The sequence below is a fragment of the Citrus sinensis genome, chromosome 8 (genome assembly GCF_022201045.2).
Source record: "Citrus sinensis cultivar Valencia sweet orange chromosome 8, DVS_A1.0, whole genome shotgun sequence".
In the NCBI taxonomy this organism is placed as follows: Eukaryota; Viridiplantae; Streptophyta; class Magnoliopsida; order Sapindales; family Rutaceae; genus Citrus; species Citrus sinensis.
Genome location: NC_068563.1, coordinates 16193271 through 16211801, shown reverse-complemented (window position 1 = coordinate 16211801; position 18531 = coordinate 16193271). Strand labels below are relative to the sequence as shown.

The following is an 18531-nucleotide window of genomic DNA, read 5'->3' as shown; positions in this document are numbered from 1 at the left end:
CTTGTAATTCCCGATGGTTTATTCTCAATCAAACTGAAAGTCAACAGATTTATATTTGCCCATGCAAGGGTTGCTAGATCACCTGTGTCAACAAAATGAACAAATTAAAATAAAATAAAAAATTAGCACCGTTAAAACCAATTTCACAAATCACAATTAATAATCAATCCCCGGCAACAGTGCCAAAAACTTGTTGGTGTATAAATACTAATGCTATTGGTGTCAATGTGCAAGTTTACAGAACAAGTAATAAAGTGATGAGTATTCAAGATCGCCTCCATAGGGATTGATGTTATTAGACTTGCTAGAGCAATCTTAACAGATTTTGTGTCTAAATTAAGATAAACAATTGATGAAACTAATTTACTAATTAAAATAAAAACACAGTTAATAAAATGCAACAAAGTAAATTATCACGTCAATCTCAAAGATAAAATCAATGGGAATATAAAGTAGTTGAGTGAATAAACTCTCTTAATGGTCTTGACTATTTTCTAATGGTTGGCTCGGTTGCTGCAGTATTTACTACAACACTAGGTAGAATCCTTATTTATCCTCAGCCGTCGCGTGTTGGATATCTTATATCTGTATGCAACCTAACAGTGATCAGTTGTTATGCCAACATAAGATATAACATTACACGCTTAGATTCTCTTTACCCTACAAGGTGAATCCTTATGTCTAGTTCATCACTAATCTTAAATCAATCATGGCCCTTTTGGGACTCAAGTAAAACTCAATCTGGGAAACTCAATTTAAGATCAAGTATTGTTCTTATATGTTCCACTAAGATTGGCCCTTTTGCGGCACTCTCCTAACTTGCATCATTAAATGGGTGATCAACCGAAATAATAAATAAAAATAAATACTATCAAAACAAACTGCTACAGTAAACATGTAGCAACACATATATTCAGTCAATAAACTATCAAGATTGTTTATCACTCAACCACAAATAAATTTAGTTCATGGTTTGTAAAAGAAAAATAAAGAACAAACTTTCAGCCATGAAACACATCCCCATAAATAAATAGAAAACGAGAAAGCAAGAGAAGAATAAGAATGATTGAGCTCCCAATTGATTTATGCAAATTCTCCTCTTGTGCAGCCCTTAATCTCTCTCTTGAATCTTGTTTTTCTTTTGTTTCTTTGTGTTTTTCTCCTTGGGTGACGGCTCTCTCTAATCCTTATGATGTGTGCTTCTTTTATAGTTGAAAATTAGGGTAAACGGAAGCTTAAGACGTGCATAAGTCAGATTAGGAAACCGCAGATCACAATTTTGTAAGTATCCTGCACGGAATTTTCTCTGTCGTTGTTCCAGGATTGCTACAGCAATGGTTGCTACAGTAACGGCTACAGCAACTGCACTGTTTCAGATTTGTTTCAATTCTTCCATAGCCATGTTCTTCCTCCTTTTTGCCAGCCTATTGCATCAACATTCCTTCCATGAATTATAAGCTTATGGAAACCTACAATTATGCACACAATTTAAGCACGAATTACTTTAAATTAAGCAAAACTCATTAAGACTAAACTAAAATGAATATTTATGCAAAATGTAACAAAAATGCAATAGAAAAACATCATTTACTCTCTAAGTAATATTGATTTAAGTCTAAAAGTGCCATGATAACTCTCATTTCATAGAGTTATCACACCCCCAAACTTAAACCATTACTTGTCCTCAAGTAATGACAATAACACTAACACTTCAATCATACAATCATGCAACAAATAACTTAGCTTTGTCGTTAAATTTGTGAAGATTCTTCAACCCTCAGATCACACTCTTCATGCAAAATAGCCATAGCAATTTAGTTCTAGACTTAGGCTTCATTCTGTCCAGAATGTGTGTTTGCCACTTTGATCAAGTTCCAGAGGTGCTACAACATTACACAGACATATAATTCAGAGATAGAACACAAATTTATTCACATATGAGGGAGTAAAATTCATAAATAAACTCAAACTATGCTACAATAATAATACTTTTTTTTTTTAAACCCTTCAATGCAATATTGAGCTTTCATGTGAATGCCTATCACTTGTAATGACGACACCCAATTACTCATTCAAAGTACATGTGAGAGTTGCTACAGAAACGCATTCAGGATGTTATATCTAGGTCATAACTTTGGACGCCTTTGACTCAAGGCTGAACATGGAGCTCATAAACAGACCAGGTTACTTAGTATCCTAGGTAACGGACCTCTTTATCATCATTTTTTTTGGCTTTTTTTCTTTTTCTTTTTTCTCTTTTTATTGATTTTAATTGCTGCAGCACTGCTCGTAGCTCGTGTTACCTTTAGACTCAAGTTTGCATATGGGGTGCATACTCAATCCTGGTTACTCAGCAACTTAAACAATTTGAGCAGAATTTATTTCATAACAGGCACAGTCCAAGAAAAATTTTCCTCCAAACTTGAGATATTTTCTACTCTTTTTTTTTTGGGTTTTCCTGGCTCTGCTACAGCATTCTCATAAAACTCAACCAAAGTCTAAGTGTCGGGACAGAAGTTCAACATTCATCTATAATTATCTCTACTTGGTTTTCTCATAAATACTGAATAACACTCAATTTATCTTCACTAAGTTTTCAAATCCATACACAAATATTAGATAACAGAGCTTCACACAACACAAGTATAAACACATGCACTCAGAAACACAACCCCCCCAAACTTGAGTGGTGCTATGTCCTCCCAAGCACACAAAACAAAACCACATAAACCAGACATGCATACACTAAATAAAAGGACATGCAGAATGAATTAGAAAATTAAAACTAAATGAAAGAAAAGTTTTGCAGCCAGAAGTAAAATAAACTAGCGGTTAGGGATACTGCCCTGTTGCTGGAAGCACTGCTGCAGCACAGGCTGTAAAGGGTCACTTTTTCTTTGATATACTTCTCAAACACTCCTTATCATAAAATCTTATCAATCCATTTGCTCCTGCAAAAGCAAGAAATGCCTCTGTTGTTTGAGAATCTTCTGTTATATGTCATGCTGTAAGTGATGCTGCAGCAATTCCCTCCTGCTCTTTTTGCCAACATTTTTTTTTACTTGCTGAAATGTAACATAAAGACATAAAAAAATTAAATGCACACTTAAAATAACAAAAAGAAAAATTAAATAATTTAAAAGCTAAATTCAATGCCATAAAAACTTGAAACAACTTCTATTATTGGGTTGCCTCCCAATTAGCGCTTGATTTTAGGTCTTTCAGCCTGACCTTTCTTGTTTCCTCAACTTGGATCCTTCAAGAACCGATCCCTCTTTAGGCTGTTCACATCAGCTCCTATATAGTGCTTCACTCTCGGCTTATTAACCTTGAATTCTTGTTGGTCTAGAGTGAGTTCCCTTTGCTTGATTTGCTCGTCAATACTAAAGGGTTGCTTCTCCCCTGACCATGCTATGTTAGCTGCTTCATGATCTTCATCATCAAGTTCTTCAAATGTTACAGCATTGATTTCTTCCTTACTGCAGCAACTATGTAATCTCTCTGCTACAACAAAGTCCACAACACTGATAAAATTACTATCTTCAATCTCATCGGGACTCTTAATGACATCCAGCACATTGAATGCAACTTGCTGATCATTCACCCTCATGGGTAATTCTCCTTTTTTAACATCAATTAAAGTCTTTCCCGTGGCTAAGAAAGGTCTCCCTAGAATGATTGGCACTTCTTTGTCTGCCTCAAAGTCTAGCACAATGAAATCCACTGGAAAAATAAATTTATCCACCTTCACTAACACATCTTCAATCTTTCCTTCTGGATATGCATGAGATCTGTCAGCAAGTTGTAAAGTCACTGTTGTTGGTCTACATTCACTAACTCCCAATTGCTTAAACATTGATATACGCATGAGATTGATGCTAGCCCCCAAATCACAAAGTGCTTTGCCACTGTATTCTCATAAAACTCAACAAAAGTCTAAGTGTCGGGATAGAAGTTCAACCTCCATCTATAATTATCTCTACTTGGCTTTCTCTTAAATACTGAATAACACTCAATTTATCTTCATTAGGTTTTCAAATTCATACACAAATATTAGATAACAGAGCTTCACACAACACAAGTATAAACACATGCACTCAGAAACACAACCCCCCCAAACTTGAGTGTTGTTGTGTCCTCACAAGCATACAAAACAAAACCACATAAACCAGACATGCATACACTAAATAAAAGGACATGCAGAATGAATTAGAAAATTAAAACTAAATGAAAGAAAAGTTTTGCAGCCGAACTAATTGGACTGGGAAGGGTCAAAGAGATGACGAAGAACAGATTGGACTGGGAAGATAATTTTTGTGGCATAGAGGACAGTAAGACACCAGAGATACCAAAGTTCGTCTTCTATGATAGAAACAAATGGATCAATGGTAAGGCCTGTGAGGAAGAGTTTGTCTGGGTTGAAACTTGGGAAATTGTAGGGTTTTTTCTGATGGATGTTCATGAAATATCAGAAAAGAAATTTGGTTGCGAAGTCTTGAATTTGATGTGGTGAGGAAAATGTTATATTGAATGGAAATGATTTTTTGGTAAGGGCTATGGAATGTAAGGATGGTGCCATTTCTATGACAGGAATGGTTAATAGAGAGGTGACTAAAATGGATGAGGAACTAGAAGTTGATTTAGAAGGAGGTCTAGATAGAAGGTCAGGGATCATGTTCTTGAGTCCTTTTATATGCTGGACTGTGAAGTCATACCTAATAAACCAATTTTTGAAATGGAGCAACTGTTTGTCTGGTAGTGTCTTGTTCCTGTAGTTTAGAATTTTGGGAAAAGATGAGTTATCTAATCTGACCAAAACGTTATGGCCAACTAGATAAAACTCAAATATTTGAATTCCATATTTCACGGCTAAGGCTTTTTTGTAGATGACGTGGTAGTATTTTTTCGATTCTTTGAACTGACCACTGGCGTGGGCACAATAGTATTCTTTGTCATCTAATCTTTCCAAAAGGATTGCTCCCCAGTAATTATCACTTGCGTTTGTCTGGAGAATTTTTTGGCCATCTGTGGGTATCTTTAATGGAATTGGTTGTTGGTAGAGTTGCTTGAGTTCTTGGATTGCTTTAGTCTGGATGGCAAATGGCTTGTGATTCAAAGAGTGGCCGAGTCCCACAAGTGTAAGTAATCTGAGAAGCTTTCATGGGCTTGCTAGTTTATACCAACGATTTGTGAAAGACTTTAGCACATTAGCCACACCGCTTACTGAACAATGCTCCCTTATTGTCTTTGCCTAACTTTAATAAAACATTTGAAATTGAATGTGATGCCTCAGGTATTGGTATTCGTGCAGTCCTAATGTTGGAGGGACGACCAATTGCTTACTTTAGTGAAAAACTGAGTGAGGCAGCCTTAAACTACCATACTTACGATAAGGAGTTGTATTTGTTAGGTCGAGCGTTAGAAACGTGGCAGCACTACCTATGGCCTAAGGAGTTCATGATTCACACTGATCATGAGTCCTTGAAACACCTTAAAGGCAAACACTAGCTGAGCAAGAGACATGCTCGAGGGGTAGAATTCATAGAGACATTTGCATATGTCATTCGTTACAAGCAAGAAAACGTTGTTGCAGATGCGCTTCCCCGCAAGTATGTCCTAATCTCAACACGTAATGCTAAACTACTTGGTTTTGAACATATTAAAGAATTGTATGCTGATGACCATGATTTTAGTGTTGATTACCAAGCTTGTGAAAAGACCGCAATTGGTAAATACTTTAGGCATGAAGGCTACTTATTTCGAGAGAATAAACTATGTGTGCCTAACTATTCTTTGAGAGATTTGTTAGTGAGAGAATCCTATGGAGGAGGGTTAATGGGGCATTTTGGAGTTGTAAAGACTCTAGCACTTTTACAGGAACACTTTTATTGGCCACATATGAAATGAGATGTTAAGAGATTTTGTGGTAAATGTGGCACTTGTAGGCAAGCCAAATCGAAGATGCAACTTTATGGCTTATACATCCCTTTGCCAATACCTAATGTACCTTGGACTGATGTTTCGATGGATTTTGTGCTAGGTTTACCTAGGTCTAAATAAGGGAAAGACTCAATTTTTGTAGTTGTAGATAGATTTTCAAAGATGGCACATTTTATTCCATGCCACAAAACGAATGATGCTTCTAATGTCGCTGACCTATTTTTAGGGAGATTGTAAGGTTACACGGTATGCCTAGGACAATTGTTTTCAACTACTTATCGACCTCAAACTGATGGTCAAACAGAAGTTGTGAATAGAACTTTATCTACTCTATTGCGAGCTATCATTAAAAAGAACATCAAAACTTGGGAAGAATGTTTACCACATGTTAAGTTTGCTTATAATCATTACGTTCATTCTGCTACTAAGTATTTACCGTTTGAAACTGTTTATGGTTTTAATCCTTTAACCCATTGGATTTAACTCCATTACTTGTTTCTGAGCATGTTAACTTAGATGGCAAGAAAAAGGCTAAAATTGTTAAACAGATACTCGAGAGGGCGAAGTTCAACATTGAGCAGAGAACTGAGCAATATGCTAAACAAACCAACAAAGGGCGACATAAGCTATTCTTTGAACCCGGCGATTGGGTGTGGTTACACATGTGTAAGGAACGATTTCTAGAACGAAGGAAATCTTAGTTATTATCTCGAGGGGATAGCCCATTCCAAGTTTTGGAATGGATCAATGACAACGTATACAAATTGGATTTGCCTGGTGAGTACAATATAAGTGCTACTTTTAATGTTTTTGATTTTAGTCCTTTTGATGTAGGTGATGATTTGAGGACAAATCCTCTTCAAGAGGAGGAGACAAATCCTTTTCAAGACTATCACAAGCACGTGGAGATAGCCCATTCCAAGTTTTGGAACGGATCAATGACAACGCATACAAATTGGATTTGCCTGGTGACTACAATGTAAGTGCTACTTTTAATGTTTCTGATTTTAGTCCTTTTGATGTAGGTGATGATTTGAGGACAAATCCTCTTCAAGAGGAGGGGACAAATCCTCTTCAAGACTATCACAAGCACGTGGAATGAGGCATATTTAGATCCTATTCAAGTTCCCATCGGATCCATTACAAGAGCTCAAGCAAAGAAATTCAAAGAAGCGCTTAATGGATTGCTTCTAACAACTTGGGCTCAATCAAATGTGGAGGCTCGTTGAAGGAATTGCACATGATAAATGCATGATTCAGGCTTTTGAAGTTTCCAAATAATCACTCCCATGAAATAAGGAGTTGGCTTGCATGTTATGGTGGGAAAATATATGATTTTCTATTTTTAGATACTTTCTTGTATCACTCCTTTATCAAACACACATTTTTTAGTACTTAGTAACTTTTCTAAGTTCTTTTGACCATTTACGAATTTCAACACAATTTCATTAAGCTTATTACTCTTTTTCTTAAGCACTTCATTTTCTTTCATCAATTCATCAACATGTGATTTTTCATGCTCAATGAAATACTTTGTTTACCCTTAAATGATGCAATTTTATCATGCAACATTTTATTATCTAACTCTAGTCCTTTAATCGTTTTCATCATCACTTATGGTCAAAAGAATATAGTATGATCATACAACAGGAAAACATTTTCCATACTAGGTGTTATGTTCAAGAAAAAGTATATAGTATGATTATTAATGGAGGAAGTTTTACTAATGTTGCTAGCACTATCATGGTGGAGAAGTTAGGGCTTTCGACACTAAACACCCACGACCATACAAACTACAGTGGGTTGAATGATATTGGTAAGGTAAAAGTGAACAAGCATGTACTAGTGACTTTTTAGATTGGCAAGTATGAAGATATAGTGTTATGTGATATAGTACCAATGCAAACTGGACACTTGTTACATAGGCGGCCTTAGCAATTCGACCAATATGTGAAGCATTCACCAACAAATACTCATTTGTATTTAATCAACGCAAACATCACTCTTGTTCCATTGACACTAAAATAAGTTTATGGAGACCAAGTGAACCTACAGAGAGAGAGTGATCAAAACAAGGAGAGTGAGCAAAAGAAAAAGAGAGGAAAAAATAGTGAAAATCAAAAAGAGATTGAGAAAAATAAGAGAGAAAAAGCCAAGAAAAATGCAGCCACTTAGTGAAAATTTGAGGGAAAACAAAAGAATTTATATACAAGAGCGAGTGAGATAAAAAAATGGTTGTTCTCACATTAGCCAATGATTGTACTTTTGTATAAAGAGGCATTTTTAAACACTAATGAACTTGACCCTACTTTGCCTAATTCTATTACTTCTCTCTTACAAGAATATAAGGATGTCTTTCCCAAGGAAACACCACATGGTTTACTTTTAATATGGGGAATTAAGCATCAGATTGATTTTGTACCCAGTATAACCATTCTAAATCAAACAACCTATAGGAGTAACTCAGAAGAGATAAAGGAACCTCAAAGGCAAGTTAATGAATTGATGGAAAAAAGATACGTGAGAGAAAGCATGAGCCCTTGTGCAATTCTGGTTTTATTAGTTCATAAGAAGGATGGAATGTGGAGGATGTGTGCTGATTGTCGAGCCATCAACAACATGATGGTAAAGTATCGACATCCTATTCCTAGGCTAGATGATATGCTTGATGAATAGTAGGGGTCTTATGTATTTTCTAAAATTGACCAAAAAAGTGGATATCGTCATATTAGAATGAAAGAAGAATATGAATGAAAAATTTCCTTTAAAACAAAATATGGTTTGTATGAATGGTTAGTCGTGCCTTTTCGTTTGACTAATACCTCGAGCACTCTTATGAGACTTATGAATCATGTTTTGCGAGCTTTTATTGGCAAGTTTGTTGTTGTTTATTTTGATGATATCATCATATATAGCAAAAACTTAGACGAATGGATGATAGTGGTGGTAATGGATTGTGTCCGAAAAGTGTATGAGTCATGCCAAATAGCTTGAAAGGATCATATTGCTTGATGGGGGAAAGCATATAGGAAAATGGATGATAAGTTGGGTCGATGGAAGGGATAGGAGTGGTGTGGTAAAAAGGGTAGGTCTTTGTTGTTCAGATTCAGTCTGATCAAGTTCAGCTTTTAAGCGTCGGATTTCCCTTTCCTTTTGGTCAAATTCTGGGCCATAATAGCACTGGGCAAGCATAGTTCGTAACTCATAATCGAGTTGAGTAATTCTGGACTGGAGATTTTGGTGGATCTGCTGCATCTGTGCAGTGATGGAGTCAACTTTTGTCTCAAGTTGTTCAGTTCGTAAACTGATTTTTTCAAATTTAGAATTGATATTCAACAAAGTATCATTCTGTGCTCTGCCATTTTGGGTTTGCCAGTTGAGGACTGATTCAAAAGGTTTGGGTGGTTCAAGGTGACCAGTGGAGGTTATAGTTTAAGGGATAAAGGGTTTGGACACTACATTACGTTGGGAATCTGTGTGGGTTTCTAAAGGAGAAAAAGAAGAATAATAGTTTGAAGAAGTAGACGAAAACATCATACAAGCCAGTGGTGGTGTTGGAAGTGGGATTGGTGATGGAGTCTCAGATTTGCAATGCTTGGCAATCCAGTTGAGCTCTTTTTTGTAGAAGGGTAATGGAGCCGGTGGAGGTGGAGGATCTTGTGGTGGTTTGGGTTTAGAGTGATGACATGAGACTGAAGGTTTTTTCTTTTTGGGTTTTTTTTTTTGGCATAATCATCGTCGTCTTCCCAATCATCCCAGCAGGGACAATTTGGGTCACACATGCCTGAGCCAGGGGCATCCCATAGGAAATGGTCGTTGTACTTTGCTGGATAAACAGGGTAGCCTTCAGAATTGAAGCCTGTAATGGGCAGATCTTCTTGGGCTGTCTAAACAGTTGTGATCATTAAAGAATAGGTAAAGAAGAGCCGATGAGGCTCTTGTGGAGCACTTGGAGGAGGTTTAAAAGTCATTCAGACTGTTCCATCTTGGCGTCTTTCAAACATATATTTCAGATGTCTGAATTGGAGCTGTATTATTATGGAACTGTTCATAATTGGAGATTCATTCAAGAGGCATAAGCTTGATGAGCTCCTGACGAGGAATTTGTCTTAGGATCTGGATGATTGTGGGGATTTGGTCAGATTCAGCTAACACCATGAGGGTATCAGAATGGTGTTCTGGAGTGGGTAGATCTAAGGCATGATTCTGAAGCCTATAGACCAGTTGGTGGTGTAAGGTGGCAATTTTGGCAGAAGAGAGTTGTTCAGCACCTTGAATCTGAACTTGGACTTTCAAGGTTGTGGGCAAGTTGGTATCTTGAAGAGAAAGGTTGAAGTTTGGATAGAAAGTGAGTAAAACACTTCCTGCATGAAGGGTTGTGAGTACAGTACCGATAACAACATCTTGGTATTATTTAAACCGGGTATCAAGCATAGCAAGGCAAGCTGTAATTGGTAATCATTTTCTTCCATGAAGGGTAAGGATTAATCTGATGCCTCCAAGGTGAAGATGAGTATAACCTTCGCGTTTCTAATTGGAGAGCTATTCTGAGGGGATTTCTAGAGTGACATATTGCTCAGCAGAGGTGGCTTGGAGAGCACATTGATCTAGGCGAGAAGACTGGATATATTCTTTGGGTTGAGGTCGTCTGGTCGAGATGAGGGTGTGGATACTGCGGGTAAAGGAACTGGGTCTTTTGTATAACTGATAAGGGCTAATAAGAGGGTAGGAGGACTCACTGATTTGGGCTGATTCAGGGATATAGGAATATTCTACAAGGTTTTCAATCTTATTGGTGGTATGAGAAGTGCAAGATTTAGGTAAAGAAAGAGTAGAAGAAAGAGCAACAAGAGGTGAAGGGGAGGAAGATGAAGTGGAAGCCATGAATGAGAAATTCTCTCTGTGCCTGAAGTCTAAAGATAGATACAGAAAAAGACTTAAATCATACCTTGTGGAGGTGGATCAGGTTGGGCCATCAAGATTCTGGTGATATCAGCATAAGACTTTTCAGAGTCACTGGTGGATACTGAGGAATCTGTGTCAGACTCAGATATGATGGTTATGGTGAACAACGTTTAGAACTATTTGCTAAGTTCCTAGATGAATACGGTATCATTCCACAGTGCACTATGCTTGTTCGCTCACTATGAATGGTGTTGTTAAATGATGAAACATGGCGCTTAAGGATATGATGAGGAGTATGATTTGTCATTCTACTTTACTAAAATCACTCTAAGATGAAACACTTAAGACTGTAGCATATATCTTTAATAGTGTTCCAACTAAAGTTACTATCGAAATGCATTATGAACTTTGGAATGGCAGGAAGCCTAGTCTAAACCACTTCATGTTTGCAGATGTCTAGGTGAGGCAAAGCCTTATAGGCCTAATGAAAGGAATCTGGACTCAAGGACGATGAGTGATTATTTTATTAGATGTTTTGAAAGATCTAGGGGTACAAATTTTATGATCCCATGACTTAGTTGATTTTTGACTCGAGAAATACTCGATTCTTTGAGGATGTCAAGTTTACAGGGTGGATACGATTAGGGACTTTATCTTTAAAGAGAAATATGTTGATATCTCCATGAATGAGGAGATGAAAGTCCATGAAGGACAATAATGTATGGGATCTTGTCCCATTGCCAGAGGGTGCAAAACTTATTGGTTACGAATGGATATTTAAGACAAAAAAAGGCTTCGAAAGGCAATATGGAGATATACAAGGCATGTCTTGTCATAAAAAGCTTTACACAAAAAGAAGACATTGACTATAAAGAGACTTTGTCTCCAATTTCTTCGAAAGACTCTTTCAGGATCATAATAGAATTGGTGGCTGTTGAGTGTTAGAAAATGCATATTTATAAAGGAGAAAACCGTCATTTTACATTTCAAGTCTTACTAACAACCCTTAATTTTATGTATTTAACCTTCTTGTGATGTAATTACGTGTGTGTTATTTTAATTAAGTATTTTATGTATTTTAGGGGCAGTATAGCCATTTCACAATAAAGGAGAGATCAGACGGCAAAACGGACATCACTTTTGAACTCAGGACGGTCGAAAACCTTAGGAGGAGCATAAAAGGAAAAATGGCACTATTCACATGTACGGTACTATTCACGTATACGGTACTGTCTACGTTACTGTTCACGACACTGTTCACATAGACGGATCGATGACGTGGCATTGACCGATGATGTGGCATTGACTGATGAGGTGTCACGATCCTGTTGGGCTAAAATTCTTATGTACTGTTGATGGTGACGTGGCAGCATATCAGTGGACGAAAAATCTCGTGTACGGTGCATGCATCACACAGGATTATTTTCAACCAAACCGCGTTACTGTTCATCCGGGTCAAACCGCGTTACTGTTCAAAGTCGGGTCAAACCGTGTTACTGTTCATCCGCGTGGTCAAACCGTGGACTGTTGACTAATGACGTGGCGCAATCCTGAGCGTCCAAACTGTTTTTAATCCGATGGCCATGATTTACTCCATGTATCTATAAAAAGGGGGCCTCCCCCCCCCTAATTTGATATCTCTGAATCCATTTTTGGGATCCATTTTCTCTAATTCCTTCTCCATCTTGTATTTTCTTCGTATTTTAATAAATTCCCATTTTGCCTCTAGTTCAACTATGAGTGGCTAATTTTCTTTCAAGCTTGGGTTGAAGGTGAAGTCTCAACATGTGTCATGGGCTTAATTTGGTAAATTTATTTTCTCTTCCCCTCTAGTTTTTGTGGATGTTTTGACTTCTCGTCGACAAATAATAATATTCTTGTCTAGTACCGCCTTGGTTTCACCGGCCCCCTAGTACAAGGTTATTATTATTTGGCACGATAAGCCCTTAGCACCATATTGATTAGAGCGTGGTTCATGAGGTGTGGATTCCCCCCTCATGATTTAATTGGCATTAATACGGATTATTTAGCCCATGATGCATGTTGATACGGATCCAGATACCCAAGTACGTCATTTCAATAGAATTATCTTCAATTTATTCTCGCCATTGCAATTCCAATTTTAGAATTTATTCTCGCCATTTTAATTTAAGTTTTAGCATATACCAAATCATTTCCACCATAAATCCAACAACCCATTTACAAAATTAATTCTATACACAATTAAAATCCACCTCCTCGTGGGATCGACACTCGTCACCATAGATCTATACTACAATAGATTCGTGCGCTTGCGAGTACATTAAAATTTGCACAACAAGTTTTTGGCGCCGTTGCCGGGGAGGTAAGTAATTTTAATTCATAGAATTAATTTTTTTGAATAATTTCTTTTATTTTTTTTCTTGTATTTTTTTTTTAAATTAAAAAAAAGAAAAAAAAAGTGAATCTACATTTAAAGGTTAGTATTTCTTTTCTTTTTCTCTTCTTTAAAATTCTGTAATTTAATTTTCCATTTATTTTTCTTTGTAATTTTTTTTTGTTTATCTTATTAATTTAATTTTTAGTTAATTTCTTTCACGTATTTATTTTTGTGTATTTTTATAGAAAGGTTGTAATAGCGCAATAAGGTTAGTATCGTAATTTCTCACTCTTCTTTATTTTTATTTGTTTTGTTCCCATCTTTATTTTTGGTTTTGTTTGCATCTTTATTTTTATTTTATTTGTTTTGCATGCATGGTCGTAGGTCATTATTACCTAATCTTGAACCTATAGACCTTGAATTAGAAAAAACACTTCGCACACACAAACACGTTAAAAATAAAATGGATTTACAAGCACCACAGGAGAGGCCATTTAAGGACTATTTTAGTCCCTTAGCTAATTTGAGCACGTCATGCATAAGATACCCAAATGTAGCTGCTAGGAGTTTTGAATTAAAACCTAGTGTGTTAAATTGTCTCCCTACATTTTATGGCCTAGAAAATGAGGATCCATATAATCATTTGAATGATTTTCATGCCATTTGTCAAACATTCAAATATGAGAATTTTTCAGATGATGATGTTAAACTTAGACTATTCCCATTTTCTTTAAAAGATAGAGCTCGTTCATGGTTAAATACTTTACCTGCTAATAGCATTTCATCATGGGAACAAATGGTAACGAAATTTTTGAATAAATATTTCCCAGTGCATAAAACCAACGCTATTCGCAGGGAAATCTCGGAGTTTACCCAGAGAGAGGACGAGCAGTTTTTCGAAACATGGGAGCGATTCAATGGGCTACTCTTGAAGTGTCCACATCATGGGTACGAGAAATGGCACCAATGCCAATACTTTTTGGAGGGATTATTGCTGAATGTGCAAGAATGGCTAATGGCAACAAGTGGAGGAGAGCTAATGTCAAAAAGTGCATCAGAGATTTGGGAATTCTTCCAGCGACAAGCGGATAATTCCCAACAACGGAGTCGATCACTCAGGAATACTAGACGAATCAAGGGAGTAAATGAGGTTCACATTGGCGAGTCAACTTCGGGAATCAAAGAAGTCAAGGAGATGGTTGAAGGTCTTGCTCGACAAATAGCATCGTTATCGACTGCTAAATCAACAGAATCACATGACCCTGACTCATATCCAGATCAAGCCAATGCCATAGGTGTAATGAGAAAGCCATCTAATTACAACCCATACTCCAACACATATAACTCTGGATGGAGAGACCACCCCAATTTTTCATGGTCTCAAGGATTCCAACAGAATGGACCAGCAGCTCCAGCTCCACCAATGCAACAAATTCCTCAAAATCCTCAAGCCTCTCAGCCCCCATTTAGACCATTCAATCAGAACCAGAACCACTCTCAACCTAGACCATGGGAGGATGCATTCCAGAATTTTAGGAATGTTACTCACTCCACGATTGAGCAATAGAACCGCACCATTGATGGACTACGAAATGAGTTGAGAGCGGGCTTCAACTCACAAGCCCAATCAGTTTCAAGCCTTGAGAAGATGGTGGGACAACTTGCTTCTTCAGTTCAGACCTTGACAATGACTGTTGAGAAAGGCAAGTTTCCAAGTCAACCAGTGCCTAATCCTAAAGGAGTACATGAAGCAAGTACCAGTTCACCACAGCAGCATGGAGAGGTCAAAGCAGTTATGACCTTGCGAAAAGGAAAAGAAGTCGACAACAAAGTGGAGATGCCGGTAACCAAAGAAAATCAAATTGTACCTGTGAATGTTGAAGACTCATCACCGGAGGAGAAAGAAGAAACCAACCCACGAGAATACGTTCCGAAAGCTCCATTTCCTCAAAGGTTAGCGAAAGGAAAGAAGGGAAAATCCACAGGTGAGATTCTCGAAATCTTCAAACAGGTAAGTGTTAATATCCCTTTGCTTGATGCTATTAAACAAGTTCCATCTTATGCCAAGTTTCTTAAAGACCTTTGTACTAAAAAGAGAAATATGCATGTTCAAAAGAAGGCATTTTTAACAGAAAACGTTAGTTCTATACTCCAACATAAAATTCCTTTAAAATGCAAAGACCCTGGCTCCCCCACTATCTCATGTAGTATAGGGAACCACACAATTGAGAATGCTTTGTTGGATTTAGGAGCTAGTGTAAATTTGTTGCCTTACTCTGTTTTCGTGAAACTTGGACTGGGAGAATTACACCCAACTCCAGTGGTGTTACAGCTTGCAGATCGGTCCACGAAAATACCTCGTGGTATTGTGGGGGACGTGCTTATCCAGGTAGACAAGTTTTATTTTCCTGTTGATTTCATTGTAATTGACACTCAACTAATACAGGATTCAAGGAAGCACATCCCCATTATTCTAGGCCGACCTTTCTTGGCAACTGCGGATGCTCACATTCAATGTAGAACTGGAAATATGCAATTGTCCTTCGGCAACATGACTATGGAGCTAAACATTTTCAACATTGTCAAACAACCTCACAGTGCAGATGATGGAATTGTTGATGTGGATTTAATAGAAACAATAGTTGATAATACTTTTCTTTCAAACCTTAGTGATGATCCTTTACAAACATGTTTAACTCACTTTGGTTTTGATTTTGATATTGACAGATCGGTTGATGAGGTCAATGCCCTGCTTGACTCAGCACCATCTATGGACACTAATAAATGGAAGTCAAGAGTTGAGCAACTAGCACCATCAGAGAAGCAACTCATTCCATCATCAGAATCACCACCGAAACTCGAGCTCAAACCATTGCCCAACACTTTGGAATATGCGTTTTTGGGAGAAGAAAGTACTCTACCGGTAATCATCTCAGCATCCCTCAATGAAGAACAAAAAGGTAAGTTGTTGGATGTTTTGAAAGAGCACAAAGGGGCATTAGGATGGACCATAGCAGACATTAAAGGTATAAACCCAGTAGATTGCATGCATTACATTCACCTTGATGAAAATGCTAAAACTACTAGGGAGATGCAACGTCGGTTAAATCCTAACATGAAAGAAGTTGTTAGAACTGAGGTCCTTAAGCTATTAGATGCAGGTATCATTTACCCAATTTCTGATAGTTCATGGGTCAGTCCTGTACAAGTTGTCCCTAAAAAGTCAGGAGTCACAGTAGTTACCAATGCTGATAATGAATTGATACCCACTAGAGTGACTACAGGATGGCGTGTATGCATTGATTATAGAAAATTGAATTCTGTCACACGTAAAGACCATTTTCCTTTACCATTTATTGATCAAATGCTTGATAGATTAGCAGGCCATGAATTTTACTGCTTTCTAGATGGTTACTCAGGATATAATCAGATTCCCATAGCACCAAAAGATCAAGAGAAAACTACTTTCACTTGCCCTTTTGGCACATTTGCATATAGGAGAATGCCATTTGGATTATGTAATGCACCTGCTACATTTCAACGATGCATGTTGAGCATTTTTTCTGATATGGTGGAACGATTCCTTGAAGTCTTTATGGATGATTTTTCTGTCTTTGGTGACTCGTTTGATCAATGTTTACATCATCTAACACTAGTTCTGCAGAGATGTATCGAGAAGAACTTGGTCTTAAATTGGGAGAAATGCCATTTTATGGTAAAACAAGGTATTGTTCTCGGTCACATCATTTCGAGCAAAGGTATTGAGGTTGACAAAGCCAAGGTGGATCTCATTTCTAATCTTCCTCCACCCAGAACAGTCAGAGAAGTAAGATCTTTCCTTGGGCATGCTGGTTTCTATAGACGTTTCATTAAAGATTTTAGCAAAGTTTCTAGACCCTTATGCAATTTACTTGCTAAGGATGTACCTTTTATCTTTAATGATTCATGTCTTATGGCGTTTGAAAAATTAAAACGGTTGTTGACATCATCACCCATCATTCAGGCCCCAAACTGGAGCTTACCATTTGAGCTAATGTGTGATGCATCTGATTATGCAGTAGGAGCAGTATTAGGACAAAGAGTTGATCGAATTCCCCATGTTATTTACTATGCTAGTATGACATTAAATGATGCACAGTTGAACTATTCAACTACTGAAAAAGAAATGCTAGCAGTAGTGTTTGCATTGGAAAAATTTCGATCTTATCTCATTGGTTGTAAAATAATTATATTCACAGATCATGCTGCTCTTAAATATCTTCTCACAAAGAAAGATGCAAAAGCCAGACTAATTCGTTGGGTGTTACTTTTGCAGGAATTTGACTTGGAATTCAAAGATAAAAAAGGGACAGAAAATGTTGTGGCGGACCACCTCTCTCGTCTCCATTTTGACACAATTATAGAACAATTACCATTAAATGAGTCATTTCCAGATGAACAATTAATGAGTGTGGAAGTATTACCTTGGTATGCTGATATAGTTAATTATCTTGTTACAGGTAAACTTCCAGAGCATTGGACCAAGCAAGACAAGGCTAAATTCTTTGCAGAGATAAAGAATTTCTTTTGGGATGACCCGTATTTGTTCAAGTATTGTGCGGATCAAATTGTTAGACGATGTGTCCCAGAAAGTGAAATTCAGAATATCCTTTCATTCTGCCATGAACAAGCTTGTGGAGGCCATTTCAGTGCTAAGAAGACAGCGACTAAAGTTTTACAATGTGGTTTCTATTGGCCATCTATATTTCGAGATGCTTACACTTTCTGTTCTTCATGTGATAGGTGTCAACGAATGGGGAGCATTACACGAAGGAACATGATGCCACTAAATCCAATTTTAGTGGTTGAGATTTTTGACGTATGGGGTATCGACTTCATGGGACCCTTTCCCCCTTCTTTTGGCCATCAATACATATTGGTTGCTGTTGACTACGTATCAAAATGGGTAGAAGCAATTCCATGTAGGACCAATGATCACAAGGTGGTAATAGCATTTTTAAAAAGCAACATTGTTTCACGCTTTGGATTCCCTCGAGCAATAATCAGTGATGGTGGTGCCCACTTTTGTAACAAAGCATTCAAAGCACTTTTGACAAAGTATTCAATCACACACAAAGTGGCAACCCCGTATCATCCGCAAACCAATGGCCAAGTTGAGATCTCCAATCGAGAAATAAAGCACATATTAGAAAAAACGGTGAGGCCAGACAGAAAAGATTGGTCATTAAGACTTGATGATGCATTATGGGCATATAGAACGGCTTTCAAGACCCCGATTGGGATGTCACCCTACAGGCTAGTGTATGGAAAAGCTTGCCACCTACCTG

At 37.4% G+C, this 18531-nt stretch overlaps 1 non-coding gene across 1 annotated transcript; it reads right to left on the bottom strand.

Moving 5' to 3' along the window:
- Positions 1 to 14051: 14051 nt before the first annotated feature.
- Positions 14052 to 14155, bottom strand: LOC127899571 (small nucleolar RNA R71). The gene has a single exon (XR_008051449.1). It is a non-coding gene; the product is annotated as a small nucleolar RNA R71 (small nucleolar RNA).
- Between the last annotated feature and the right edge of the window lie 4376 nt (positions 14156 to 18531).